Here is a 14,544-nt window from a genome sequence, read left to right on the forward strand (position 1 = left end):
CATGTTGCTAGAATGTCGTGAATTAGAGGCTCTCAGAAAAAAAGACACTTCAGGTTACCACACCATCAACAATTTTCATTACATTCGGCAATGTTCCTTAGCAATGACCCGCTCTTTGATGTTAAATCAACCTGAGCTTTTTTAAAGGATGTTGTAAGGATGTTGTACACCCATGTGATCTGTAGCGCAGCCTTACATCAGAAGCTGCTGCTGCAAAAGTAGTATTTAGAGCATGTGCCTCCCGGTTCTTGCACTCAAGGACCTGGGTAAGGCATTAGTGTTACTTCAATACTTCTACATTTTTATCTTATGATCACTTTGCAACATATATTTTATGGTCGTAACATATCTCACTTGTCATTGTCATGTATACAGCACATAAATATTTTACACACTTACACAATGACTGATTTTACACCCCTTTACAGCCATGGTACATCCTTGACTTATAAACCATTGTTGGCGCATTGCATCATGTGTTTGGTGCTCTTTGGCCAGACTGGCCCTTGCGCCATTAAAACTCAAATCACTATCATCCTCTCAGTAGAGGTTTCTTTTGTGAGAGCATTTCTTTAGAGCATGTGCCTCCCAGTCCTTGCGTTCAAGGGCCTAGTGAAGCACTAGTGCCACTGTTATCGACACATTTTACTATATAATTTTTTATATGAGAACTTTTATTGTCATATCACACATCACTATTCATCATCATTTTAATACTTATAAATTTTACGCACTTTATAGCGAACAATTTTTAGACCTCTTTACAGCCATGTTACACCTACCGTTCACAATACATATTTCCATTGCCAACTCATCACTATTTTGCATGGCACTCTTTAGTAAGATTTGGCCTTTGCACCAATAAATGTTAATTAATCAATCAGTCAAACCTGAAAATCAGTAAAATTGTATAATTGTAATTAGTGTCAGAGTAGTCGCCCATCGCAACAAGTAAATTGGTTAGTCCATTTGTGTCAGCTTTACACAACCTGCAGAACTTCTCTGTTTTACAACTTCTGTGGCATTTTTGTTTATTTTTTATTATTAGGAATACTTGAATGGCAAACATGGCTTCCCTTCCATCCACGACAAAACGAAGCCATCACAAGAAGCAATAAGGCGCTACAAGGAAGAGACAGGTACCATTTTATTTCAGTATTTAAATATGTATTTAACATAGCACATTATTTAATTTATACAGCTTATGCTCTAAATAGTAGTGTTGTTTTTTTTTCATTCAAATGGGCTTTTGTTCTGGAAATGGCTGGAGACCGGAGATTTTAATCGTACACTATTGGCCCTGATATTATGGGTAAGCATAGGAACTGTCTATACTGTGATTTTAACCCGCCGTGGTTGCTCAGTGGCTATGGTGTTGGGCTGCTGAGCACGAGGTCGCGGGATCGAATCCCGGCCACGGCGGCCGCATTTCGATGGGGGCGAAATGCGAAAACACCCGTGTGCTTAGATTTAGGTGCACGTTAAAGAACCCCAGGTGGTCAAAATTTCCGGAGTCCTCCACTACGGCGTGCCTCATAATTAGAAAGTGGTTTTGGCACGTAAAACCCCAAATATTAAAAAAAAAAAAAAAAAATTATTACTGTGATTTTATGGCTTCATGGAGAAACTTATGTGTTTTCTAAAATCGGTGCCAAGGTCTTCTCATAGAGCCACTTTCATGGGCCTGCATCTCCCTAGTGATACCTGTACTTGTCTTAGTAATTTGTACCAGTATCAACAAAAATGGTTCCACTTGCTTAGGCTAGGCCTATTTGCTTTGCTTGTCACAATGAACACACATGACAGGGCCGAAAAAGGATGAAGAACTTCAGTTTGGCGTAGTTGGTGCTTACTGCATATCATATTGACTGCAAATAAAGACGGGGACAGCGGAAGAGAATGTGTTGTTTTTGTGTTCTCTTCCGCTGTCCCCGTCTTTATTTGTGGTCAATATGATGTCCAAAAAAGGATGGCCCAGCCATCTTGTACATATTTAAACTTGGCCGCAATCATTTTAATATTGATATAGCAGCACCCATGGTTAGTTGAACTGCCATTTTTTAATGTATTTGGACTGTTGCTTCCCTAAGATATGTAAGTTACATCTGCATCTACAAGGTTGGATTCACCTGGAAAATGCATAGTGTGGACCAGGTCTGATGACCTAGAGTAAAAACTATCCTGGTGTGAGAATTGTCACCCATATGTGCACTACTTGGAAGTCTGATGCACAGAAATAAATTTGCAGCCTGACTTCAGCATGCCATTTATTAGCATTGACCAAGGGAGTTTTTGAAACAAATATCTTGTCAAATAACTTTTTTTTATTTGGAAAGAAATATATTGTCAGGCCAAATAAAAGGCTTTGTTACATTTCTTGTGAGCTCGGAGTGTGAAGAAACATGACTCTCCAAATGGCTGGCTGGGAACAAAAAAAAATTATTGTTAAGGGGGCACGTGCGCATGTGCTTGCTCTTTGACTTGACCAGCGACACTATATGTGCTGCTAGATGACACCCTGTTATATCTCCCTGTTAGTTCAGACCTATAACAATCAGGCATGAACACTGTGTCTGCAGAAAGTGATGACAACTGGCGCTCTTGAAACTACAGCTTGAGTGCCACTAGGTGGCCTGCTTAGTGAATTTATGTTCATGCTTACCTCAGAGTCAGCGGGATGAGACGAAGCTCCACCAATATTGTCTGTTGACAATGCTGTTGAACTGGACAGCCAGTCTTTGTAGCCGACGGTTTCCGGACGAGCAAATGTTCTTCCTTTGCCATGTGATAATTCTTGCAGAAGAACTGGCGTTGTCCTGTTGCAGTATGCATTCCCACAGCTTGTTTGGACCCACTGAGATTGGGAAATCTAGGCTGACGTCATTTGATTCATACATAAAATCCTTGGAGCTATGTGGCTGCATGGCAGCAACAGAAATTTTGCTTCTTCTTCCTGGGCTTCAGAGGCCTTTGCTGTCACTTCATTCTCACCATTCCCTTATGTGGAAAGAGTGGGAAATGCAGGAAGCCATGAGCACTGGTATTATGCCATAAGCAGTTCAGCTGAACTGAATTTTGTTAGTCCAGCGGTTTCCTTGTAGGCCAATAAAGCAATATAAGGACATTTGGCTTTCTCAAGCAGGTGTTTTAAAGATTGTTCTGCTAGTTCTGCATTGTCAGTGGCCTGTGGGTATTAAGGATTGTATGTGTGATGGATGGAGCAAAGTACAGTTGAACCTCGATATATCAAACAGCATGATTATCACGAAATAGTTCGATATAGTAAGAATTTGATATATAAAGTCACGTAAAAAACATGTGAAAAAATTCTCCAAATCAATAAATGAACCAAGGGCTTGATCGGGGATCGTTGTTCGGAGCGCTCGTTCGGTTGCGCCGCACGCAATTGGCCTAGGCCGCACCGACTTCGTCAGCCATGTGGCGTATTTACAATTGCTGGTAGGTACAGCGGGGCATGGCACTCGCGGAGATGGTGGACATGTGCGCGCATGCGCGAGTAAGAGCGGGTGCGAGAGAGGAAATGTAGGGACTTTTGCTCCTTGAATATTATTCTGCATAGGCACTGCGGAGGAGTTCCTTAGTGTGTGTTGTATGCGTTTGTCCCTAGGCGTGCCGGCAGAAGTCGCGGGGTGCGGTAGTGCTGAACTTAGCGTCGCAAGTTGTCGGCTGGACGTAATTATATTTATTCAATCATGTTTCTTTACTAATTGAAACAGGGTGCCATTATTTTGCATTATTTGCGGTGCCTCTAGGACACCAAAGCGGCAACGGGGGCATCAAAGCTAGAGCCTGGACTGGTCCGTGGGTTGGGGCTCGCCGAGGCCTGCACGTGCTAGGGGTGTATAAGATCGGTTGTCCGCTATCATGGGCAGCCAATTTTTTTATGCGAACACCCACGGGCTGCCCTGCTTCTAGCTTTGATCCCCCCCCACTACCCCTTTCGTGCCCCGAAGATCCTGCACCACCTGCTTTATTATAACCTCAGGCGCTCTCCTGAGGCCTCCACTTGCCGGTTACATGTGCCCTCCTGGAGAAGTGCTTGTAAAAAATCCAATCTACTGTCGCAACGAAAAAAAGCGACCTGCGACTTATACAACACCAATCAGAACCTTGCCCCTTCAGACACAGCGATCACCAAATGGGGCATCCGTGCCCACTGCTTCACTGCGCGGGCAGCCAGCGGCGGAGCATAAACAAACACGACCACACTCCACAATGCCGGCATGTCTAGGGGACAAACGCATACAGCACGCGCCAAGAAATCTCCTCCGTAGTGCCTAGGCAGAGTCACATATTCAAGGAGCAAAGGCCCCCAGATTTTCTCTCTTGTTCTACTCGCGCTTGCGCAGAAACGTCCAGCGCCGTGAGAAATGCCACGCCCCGCTGTACCTACTAGCAATTGTAAATATGCAGCTGGGTGAGCGTGGTCGATTGCCCCGCATGCAATTCATGCCGGCCACTTCGTCGGCCGTGCGAAGTCTGCACGGCCGACGATGTGGCGTATTTACTTTATTTATTTTATTCGGGCGCGATTGGGACCCGATCTCGTCCCAATCGTGCCCGAAGTGAGTATATACTCACTTGAAGCTTCATGCAAAGTATTTATTTAGCTGAAAGTACTGCAGCAGTGTAGCCTGCTTCTTCATCATCATCATCATTTATTTACCCTTAAAGGCCCTTGGCTTAGGGCATTACATAAGGGGGGGGGGAGCAGTCGTTACATATACAATGGTCGGTAACAACAAAAAAGCAACACAAAGTTCAGGATTCATGTTCAACATTAACATCATTAGAAGCATCAACACTTCGTAGCCGCATGCTTAAACATGGAGTCCTCAACATAGTTTAAACGATCCACAAGCAATAAGCCAGTGCCCTCTATTGCGTCGCAGTAGCGGCATAGAAGAGCCAAAGCAGCTACTGCCTCAGTTGAAGTTGGGAGCGGGGCAACATTAGCGCTTGTGGGATCAACCGCGGCAGCGTCTCCATTTGGCCGCTACTCTGCCATGATCTCCACGACTGTCAATCGAAGCATTTTGAAACAGTGTCACTAACAAAGTAGCATCTGCCAAGGAGTCTATGAGTGAACCCAGTGAGCCCAGCGCTGTGGCGCGTCTTTGCGGATGCAAACCTCCAGTTCTTTCGAGGCGCGGCAGGTGCAGAGCGCGGCATCGAGGAGTCAGTGCGGCAAATGCAATGCGTTGTTTTTTTATTTATTTATTTATTTATTTATTTATTTATTTATCATACCCTCAAGGTACGGTTGTACATTGCAGAGGGGAGGGGCAAAGTAAGTAAATACAGAGGCTAACAATAAAGCACCATGGTACAGCGCATATCTTAATCGGTTATCGAACAGGAAAAAACGTTTATTCTGTACAGCGAAACATTCCTCAAAACAGACACATTGGCTAGCATATAAACACGCAGCAATTTCATATATTAAAGCCCTAAGGTCAGCCAAATTTTCATTCCTTAATTGTACACTTCCAAATTTATTGAAGACTAATCCAAAGCGCTTCTGGGAAGCCATACGAGGAAACAACCATAAAACTGGAATATCATTGCTAACAACTTCTGGGGACCCAGTACCTGACCTATTGTGTTCTACTGTGCTTAACAATACCTTCACTCAGTCATTCTCATCACCTCAGACCCCTGATCCGATGCCCGAGATAAAATCAACTAACTACCATTTCATGGATCCCATCGTTTTCGACTCAACTGGTATCAAAGCCATAGTACAAAACTTAAAACCTAAAGCATCGTGTGGAGTAGATGAAATTAACGCTATATTCTTACAAAACACAGCGGAATACTGTTCAATCCTACTAGAATGCATTTACTCACTATCTTACAACTCTGGCACCTTACCGTATGATTGGAAAATTGGCAAAGTAATCCCCATTCACAAAACCGGACCAACCCATGATCCACAGAACTATAGACCTATTTCACTTACATCTGTACCATGCAAAGTAAAGTTATGGAGCATATAATATACACCCATCTGGTTTAATTTTCTTGAAAATAGCAACTTCTTCACAGTTATGCAGCATGGATTCTGTAAAAACTTCTCCTGTGACACTCAGCTTATCCTCTTCACTAATGCCCTACATGCCAATTTAGATTCTGGTTTTTTAACAGATTGTATATTTCTCGACTTCTCTAAAGCGTTTGACAAAGTGAACCATGCATTGCTTCTTCATAAATTAGGCGTTCTAAACATAGACCCCTCCGTAATTAATTGGATTCGCGCGTTTCTGACATCACGTGTTCAATTTGTAACCACTAATGACGTTAACTCACCTTTAGCCCCAGTTGACTCCGGCGTCCCGCAAGGGTCTGTGCTCGGTCCTTTATTATTCCTAATTTATATTAATGACTTGCCCACTCACGTTTCCTCGAACATTTGTCTATTTGCGGATGACTGTGTCTTGTATCGTAAAATAACTAATTCTTCAGATATTCTACTAATTCAGGAGGATCTCAATAACATAAATGAGTGGTGTCGTACGTGGTGCATGGAATTAAACATTAGAAAGTGTAAGACTATGAGGATTTCTCGTACTAACGTCATCTGCCCCACCTATACGCTAAATAACATCCCACTAGAATGTGTAACGTCATATCGATACTTGGGGGTTCACATTGCCAGCAATCTATCCTGGAAAACTCACATTGATCACATAACATCTAAGGCCACTCGTACACTGGGATACTTTCGTCGAAAATTTTCTCAAGCACCATCATCACTAAAACTCTTATTGTACACAACTTACATTCGTCCACAACTAGAGTACGCGTCATCAGTATGGGACCCTGGTCACGACACCCTCATACAGTCTCTAGAGGCAATACAGAATCGATCAGCCCGTTTCATTCTTACCAACTACCAAAGAACTGCGAGTGTCACTAACATGAAAGCTCTCCTTCACCTCCCGCTGTTATCAACCCGTAGAAAACTATCTCGCATATGTCTTTTCCATAAAATCTACTGCCACAACACATATTTACGTTCTATAATAATAATAATAATATTTGGGGTTTTACGTGCCAAAACCACTTCCTGATTATGAGGCACGCCGTAGTGGAGGACTCCGGAAATTTTGACCACCTGGGGTTCTTTAACGTGCACCTAAATCTAAGCACACGGGTGTTTTCGCATTTCGCCCCCATCGAAATGCAGCCGCCGTGGCCGGGATTCGATCCCGCGACCTCGTGCTCAGCAGCCCAACACCATAGCCACTGAGCAACCACGGCGGGTATATATTTACGTTCTATCTTTGTCCAACCACCACCATACATTTCATCTCGCATAGACCACCGCCGAAAGGTAACCATTCCGCACTGCAACACCGTCGGCTTTTCATATTCATTTCTCCCCCAAACGAGCAAAGATTGGAATAACTTACCCGCATTACTTACAAGCATAATTGAACCCAATAACTTTAAAGGCACACTTCAAAGCTTCATGTTATAAATTATTGTTGCGTTTGCTTGTTCTGTATAATAACTGCTTTTATGCCATTGTTTTAAATTATGGTTTGTATTTTTATATCGTATGTTCTTTCCATTCTTTATTTTGTTACGCCATGTATTTTTGCCACGCTTACAAGTTTCTATTTACCATTCTTATTTTGTATACGATGTTTTTTGCCATGTTGTTTGCCTTCCTTCCTTATTTTTGTGATTTGCCTCTGTATTTACTTACTTTGCCCCTCCCCTCTGCAATGTACAACCGTACCTTGAGGGTATGATAAATGCGTTGTTGACGTTGTCAAACTAGCCAAGCCGCCGTGTGCCTACCCTGCTACGTTCAAATGGCGCCCTCGGCACGATCGATGTGCGCAGCTGTAGTGCGCAGCAGTCGGGAACGCCTATCGCACCACCGCGGTGCGGTATCTTCGAGGGTGTTGCGGGAAAGCTCACCGCCTGTCAACAAAGAGCATGTCGTCTGGGGTGGCGGAGTTCAATATATCCATTTTGTGTCCGACCACGTTCGAAATAATAATTAAATATGCGTGAGATTTTCCAGGTGATATAGAAATTGTTCGATACACGCAATAATTCGAGGTATCCGTGTTTGATATATCGAGGTTTGACTGTATGTGGCAAAATATATGAATGCTGGACACCAAAACTGGGGGCTATTGTCAGACTCTGCAGTCATGAGGATGCTATGATAAGCATAGAAGCTCTTCGAGGGGTAAACAACGATCTGGTGATGTGGATGGCAGGAGTGCTGTTTCTTGATATCGCGAGTGATAATCTACAGAAATAAGATAAACTTTCCCTAATGCTGGAAGAAGGTCTGTGCCCACAATCTGCTAGGGTAGCTCTGGAGTAATTGTTGGAAGTAGGAGCTTGTCATTTTTAAAGTAGCTTTTGATGTAGACTTCTTATTCGGACACAACTTGCTGAAGTTCGGGATGATATTCCCAGCTGCCGAACAGGCTGCCTGGCCCTTACTCTGCACTGCTTGATGACTTGGTATCCTGTGTGAAGATGGATAAGAATTTACTGTCTCTAGGCATTGGAAATTACTGACTGATGACAGGTAGCGCTCGTGCGGTGCTGCAAGGACGAAACAAGGGAGCAGGCAATTTGCATTTTCCAGCAATTTCAGTTTCGCAGTTTACATACTTTACACTCTTTTTGTGCTCTGTTAACCTGAAATAAAAGGTGGCACAGAATTAAAAGGCCTATGAATGCTCTCTCTGCACAAGCATTGACCTTGTTGCAGGTGAGCATTCCTTCGGCTGTATCAATTCTTGCAGATTCCCTCGAGAGCATGTTGGAAGTTGCAGTGCTGCTCCGTGGGATGTATTCTGTTGTTTAGCTTGTAGTGACTGTCCTTCACTTTGTTGTCCCCACCGTGGGGGTCATTGCCCCCTGCTCTGTCTTGGAAGGAAAGTGACTGCCCGACTGGGGGCACCACCACTGCCACTCGGCAAACCTGCTTTTACTTTTGAATAAAGCCAGTCGACTCTCCATTCTCAACCTGTCAAAACGGGTATTCCTTGCATCCGCCAAACCGAGCTCTTAACAAGTGGTGACCCAGGACATTTACATTTTTTTTTTTTTCGAGCACTAGCCATGGACGACGCTGCTCCTACTCTTGCTGACAGAGACGATGCCACGATTTTGTCTCCTGTCATCACTGCAGAGCTTCAGCTTCCCAGGTTTTGCCCCAAGAATCCCTGAGTTTGGTTTATATGAGTAGAGGCCCGTTTTCAATTCCGGCGCATCACTTCACAGACAGCAAAGTACCTGCATGTCAATGCCGCACTACCCTCCGACATCGCCGATGCCATAGATGACTTGCTAGCAGGTACGCCTTCGACCACAGCATACGACGACTTGAAACGCATGGTCCTTCAGTGCCTCGATCCATTGCAGCAAAGTAGGCTTCAACAGCTCCTCTCAGAGGAACTTGGCGACTAACGACTGTCACAACTCCTGCACCAGTTGCATCAGTTACTGGGTGAGCACTCCACAAATGAGAGCCAGCTTACAATTTTGCGCGAGCTGTTCTTGCAACACCTCCCACCGTCCGCAAGCGTGGCACTGATGGGTTCCGATGAGACAAGTCTTGATTGGCTAGCTGCACTTGCTGACCGCATATGCAACTGCTCCTCTGTGGCACAGTTGCCTATCGCCGCTGCGATAGACTCAGAGCCAGGAGACCGACTCTAGCAGCTGCAGGAAACAGTTGGCCACCTTATCAGTGCACTGGAGATGCTGACGATGGATGGCAACGCTGGTGACCAACTTCGGTGCAGCCATTTACTTTCACAGTCTCGCAGCGCACCTAGCGACTCGCTGCGGCATTTGTGCTGGTACCACTATCGCTTTTGCGAACAAGCAAGTCGCTGCACCCAGCCTTGTTTGTGGATGAGAAACACACTGGCCAGTTGCTAACAGCAGCTTGTGGCATCAGCCCTTGCGCAAGCCACCTATTCTTTATAGTTGACCGCATCACCAGCACCCGCCGCCTCGTCTACACCAGAGCTGAGCTGTCTATCATTCCCGCCACTGCCGCAGATCGCTAATGCGGCAAGTCCACACACACGCTCCACGCAGTGGACAACACTGCCATTGCGTTGTATGGGTGCCGGTCAGTAACACTAGACATCGGATTCCAGCGCTTACACAGATGGCTGTTTGTGATCGCCGACGTCAGCTTTGCCATACTGGGAGCGCATTTCAACCTAGATGTGAGTGTTCACGATTGCCACCTAAAAGATAACGTCACATCCCTCGATGTACCCATGAGGTGAGCTTGGCCTGCAGTCCAAGCTCGCCTCATTTCGCATCCATACGTTTCAGGCTGTCTCAACATACAAGATACTTGCTGAGTATGCACAACTCGTGAAGCCTCAAAACGATGTGCTGCCCATGAAACACAAGGTAACGCATCATATCACCACCACCGGCTACCTGTCGCCGCCGAGCCACGAAGGCTCACTGGACGGAGGTTGGAAGTAGTCTGACATGAGTTAAAACACGTGCTTCAGCTTGGTGTTCTTTGTCCTTCCTCCAGAAATTGGTCTTCGCCTCTCCATCTGGCTCCAAAGCAGGGCAGTGGTGACTGGCGGCCTTGTGGGGATTACTGAGCTTTGAATGCTGTCACTACCCCGGATCGATATCCCCTTCCCCACTTACATGATTTCGGTGCTTGTCTCGCAGAGACCAAAAATGCAGCAAGATCAATTTGATGAGCGCGGACCGCCAAATTCCTGTCGAACCCAGCAACACTCCGAAGACAGCAATCACTGCTCCGTTTGGCCTATTTGAGTTTGTCTGTATGCCTTATGGTTTGAAGAATGCGGCACATACTTTTCAAAGATTCATGGACGAGGTTACGTGTGGACTTCTGTTCATTCTACCTTGATGACATTCTCATTACAAGTTGCACAGACGAAGGGCACAAAGAGCACCTTCGATTTCTATTTGAGTGACTGGATGAACAAGGCCTGGCCCTAAAGCCTCAAAATGGCATTTTCTTAGTTGAACCCTGGATTTTCTCGGCTATTGCACTTCACCCCAAGGCATCAAGCCACTGGAATCACAGGTGCAGGCAATCGAGGGCTTCCCCCCTCTAACCTCCTTCCGAAAGTTGCGTGAGTTTCTGGGGCTCCTAAATTTTTATAGGCACTTCATACCATCCCCTCCACAAGGTCTTCAGCCGCTCACCGAATTGCTAAGTGGTGACTCAAAAAAAACACCTACCTTCCACTGTTTTGCCTGAACACTCCTTTCAGGAAGCCAAAACGTGGTTGGCGACTGCAATGTTGCTGATTCATTCGTTGCCCGACGCGTCAACTCGCCTTATGGTAGACGCGTCGACCACAGCAGTGGGTGCAGTATTGTACTGGCACTATGGGGTAGACTGGAAGCTGCTCTTCTCGAAGCACCTCAAACCTACAAAAGCTCGCTACAGCACCTTTGGGAGGGAGATGTTGGCCATATATTGTGCTGTCGAGCATTTCCGTTTTTTTCTTGAAGGCTGTACCTTTTACATTCTGACCGAGCACAAGCCGTTAACCTTTGTTTTCAAGAACAACAGTTCTTTGTACTCAGAATGTGAGCTTCGGTAACTTTCCTTTATCTCCAAATTTTCTACGGACATCCGCCATATCTCTGGAACCGGAAACCAGGCAGCTGACGCCCTGTCGCAGATCGGCGCAGTGCCTGCTGGCCCTGTGGATTTCCAAGCTCTAGCCTCCACCTAGCAAAACGACTCAGCACTGGGTGGAAAGGCTATGCCTAGTGCTACTGGGGCTGCGAACAATAATCAAGGATGACCTCGGAGTCAGCCCAGCCGAGATGCTCTAGGGTCAGCAATCTGCGTTCCAGGCCAGTTTTTCAGCACCAAGCAGAGCACTCTGCCAGCGGCCACGCAGCACTTAGATAGGCTACATTCCTGGCTCGACCAGCTTTGACCTACACCCCCTAATCGCCTGTGGGCAGCCTGTGTTTAGTTTCGTGACGACGGACACAACCACGCACATCTTTCTGTGACACGACTCTATCAAGCCACCATTGACTCCTTCCTATGAAGGCCCCTTTCGTGCATTTTCGCATTCAGAGAAAACCTTGAAGAGTGACGTTCGCGGCAAAGAAGTGAGAGTGTCGTGTGACTGCGTGAAACCAGCCTATTCCTTCCGCCATTCACACCTAAGCCTTCCACATTCTAGGGGGGGGGGGGGGAGCCCTTGTAGCGACCGTCCACCACTTCATTGCCCCCATCCCCCAGTGGGGGGTCATTGCCCCTTGCTCCGGAAATCCAGTTTGCCTTGCTGTGGGGGTCATTGCCCCTTGCTCTGTCCTGGAAGGAAAGCAGTTGCCTGACTGGAGGACCGCCACTGCCACTTGGCAAACCTGATTTTACTTTTGAATAAAGCTAGGTCACTCTCCGTTTTCAACCTGTCAAAACATGTATTACTTGCCTCTGCCAAACTGAGCTCCCAATAAGCTGAAGTGCATGAGGCAGTGTTGTGTGCATGATGGTAGCAGGTTGGAAAAAGCCTTTCCCAGAAGGGTGAACCATGGGTGATAGTCTGACTGGAATGTTGCCATTCTGCTGATTGTTCAGGTCACTTGGCTTTTCAGGTTAGAGCCAAGGCTTCTTCCACCTGGGCAGAGCATATTTTAATTGGTGCTAAACACCTTGAGGGAAATGCCACTGGTTGTCCAGTTACATCTGGCTGGGCCTGCAGCAATACTTCCCCAAAGCCAAGTTCTGAAGTGTCCACTGAAGGTGTTGAAGGATAGTCTGGATGGCATCTTGCTGAGTATTGTTCCAACCAAATGATACCTTTGATAGTCTTGAAAGCTGCTTCCTACATGTAACCCTGGATCCACACTGACATCTATTTGAGATTATGAAGAAAGGGCTGTTTTTTTTTTTTTTTTTGGTCAGATGGGGAAGAAACCATGCTAGATGGTTCACCATTCCAAAAGTTCGGCTGACATTGGCAGCGTCTTCTGGTGCAAGCAGAGATTTGACCTAAACCTGAAGGTTGATGACCCATGAAGGCGACCTTATTTGTGGTGAAAATATGCTTTGAGCTATTGAGGGTCATTCCTGAAGCAGCAGTCACTTGAACATTGTGCTAAGGTTTCAGTGCTGTTCCACTTGATCACATTCAAAGACAAGAATCTCATACATGATGTTATTGAATCGTAATAGTCCAGTCAAAGTTTTGGATTTGTTTGTAAGACTGTGCCTTACCTATGAGTATTAAGTGCTTGCTCTGCTGAGCAGAGGATGCATTTACCAGAGCACTGATGAATCGGGGCGTGTGAAACCCATACATGTTCCTACTCCTGATTGTTTCACAGTGAGAATGGTTCTGGCACACCAACTCATAGGGCGTTTTAAAAGAACAAATGACACCTTGCTCCAGCACGTTGCGTGCCTCCTGCCCCTCGGCTTCAAACACTGGCATGGGAATTCACCTAGCCATGGTCACAGAATACAGCACAACTGCATGGCCCAAATGGATTATGTACTTGCTTGCTCGGCAGACCCAGTCGGCTTAAAAGTGCGGCGGTCTTCTTCGATCTGTCCTATTGTGTAGGGAACTTCGTGATGTCCTAACTTTCTATAGAAGGTAAGCGAAGAGACAGGTGCTTGAGATGTAGAGCAACATAGGTGACTCGCTTCCACTTTTTTTTACCTTCTGATGAACTTGAGTGCTGTGCACATTGGTACCACTAGAGTTTTCTCCAGTTGAAGGTCCTATGGAAACCCAGAAAAAGTCGCAGGGGGTGACGGTTACTCTCAGACCAGCGTCAATCTTTGCAGTCAGTAGCGTGCTGTTGGTGTTCGCTTTCACAAACTTGATGTTGAGTTAAGCATTAGCTGGTTGAGTGATGTTGCCAAAAAAAGTGCTGTGGTTACTTTCTTCAGAGTCAGCATCCTTTGATGGAAACTTCCCTCAGATGTGAGCATACTTTCCCTTGCATTTTGAGCATTTCTTGCCTTTTGCTGGACAACAAAGATAAAAAATGTTCCACTGCAGTAGCTGCATGAGTAGTTCTTCACATTTGTTGCAGTGAACACTTGCATGCAGTTTTTACCTTCGTGGCATTATGGCAAGAACATCGAGAGAGCTGTTCATTCTTTTCACTATATAGCTGCTCTCAGTCACTTGAAGCAACTCTTGTTAACAATGTACCGACTCTTTTTGTCAAGCCTTGGAAGCGAGCTGCGAGAATGAGTCTGGTGTCTAGCTGCAGGGCTTCTGACACTCAGAGGTTACAAAACTCGCACCGGTCAGTCATGTTGTTGAGGATAGGGATGTACTGATTGTTTCCTATTATTCTTGTTCATGCCAATTGAAGCATGAAGCATGAAGCATGCCAATTGAAGCAATGAGGCCAGTAGCGTACTGCTGCTCCCTGAGTCTCTAATTCAGGCAATGACTGGCTTGCCAAACATGGGCTCAATTTTTGTCAGAGTGGAACCTTGTAAATGCCCCCCCTACCCCCCCCCATTCACAAACCATGAAT

The 14,544-nt window shown here is 45.7% G+C and overlaps 1 protein-coding gene across 1 annotated transcript in view; it reads left to right on the forward strand.

Moving 5' to 3' along the window:
• LOC142557348 (uncharacterized) overlaps positions 1–14,544 on the forward strand; it is a 126,864-nt gene that overhangs the window by 18,626 nt on the left and 93,694 nt on the right. The window contains exon 3 of the mRNA XM_075669117.1: positions 1,049–1,139. The gene's annotated coding sequence lies outside the window, so the exon portion shown is untranslated. The remainder of the gene's footprint in view (positions 1–1,048; positions 1,140–14,544) is intronic.

This window comes from Dermacentor variabilis, chromosome 1 (genome assembly GCF_050947875.1).
Source record: "Dermacentor variabilis isolate Ectoservices chromosome 1, ASM5094787v1, whole genome shotgun sequence".
NCBI classification, from domain to species: Eukaryota; Metazoa; Arthropoda; class Arachnida; order Ixodida; family Ixodidae; genus Dermacentor; species Dermacentor variabilis.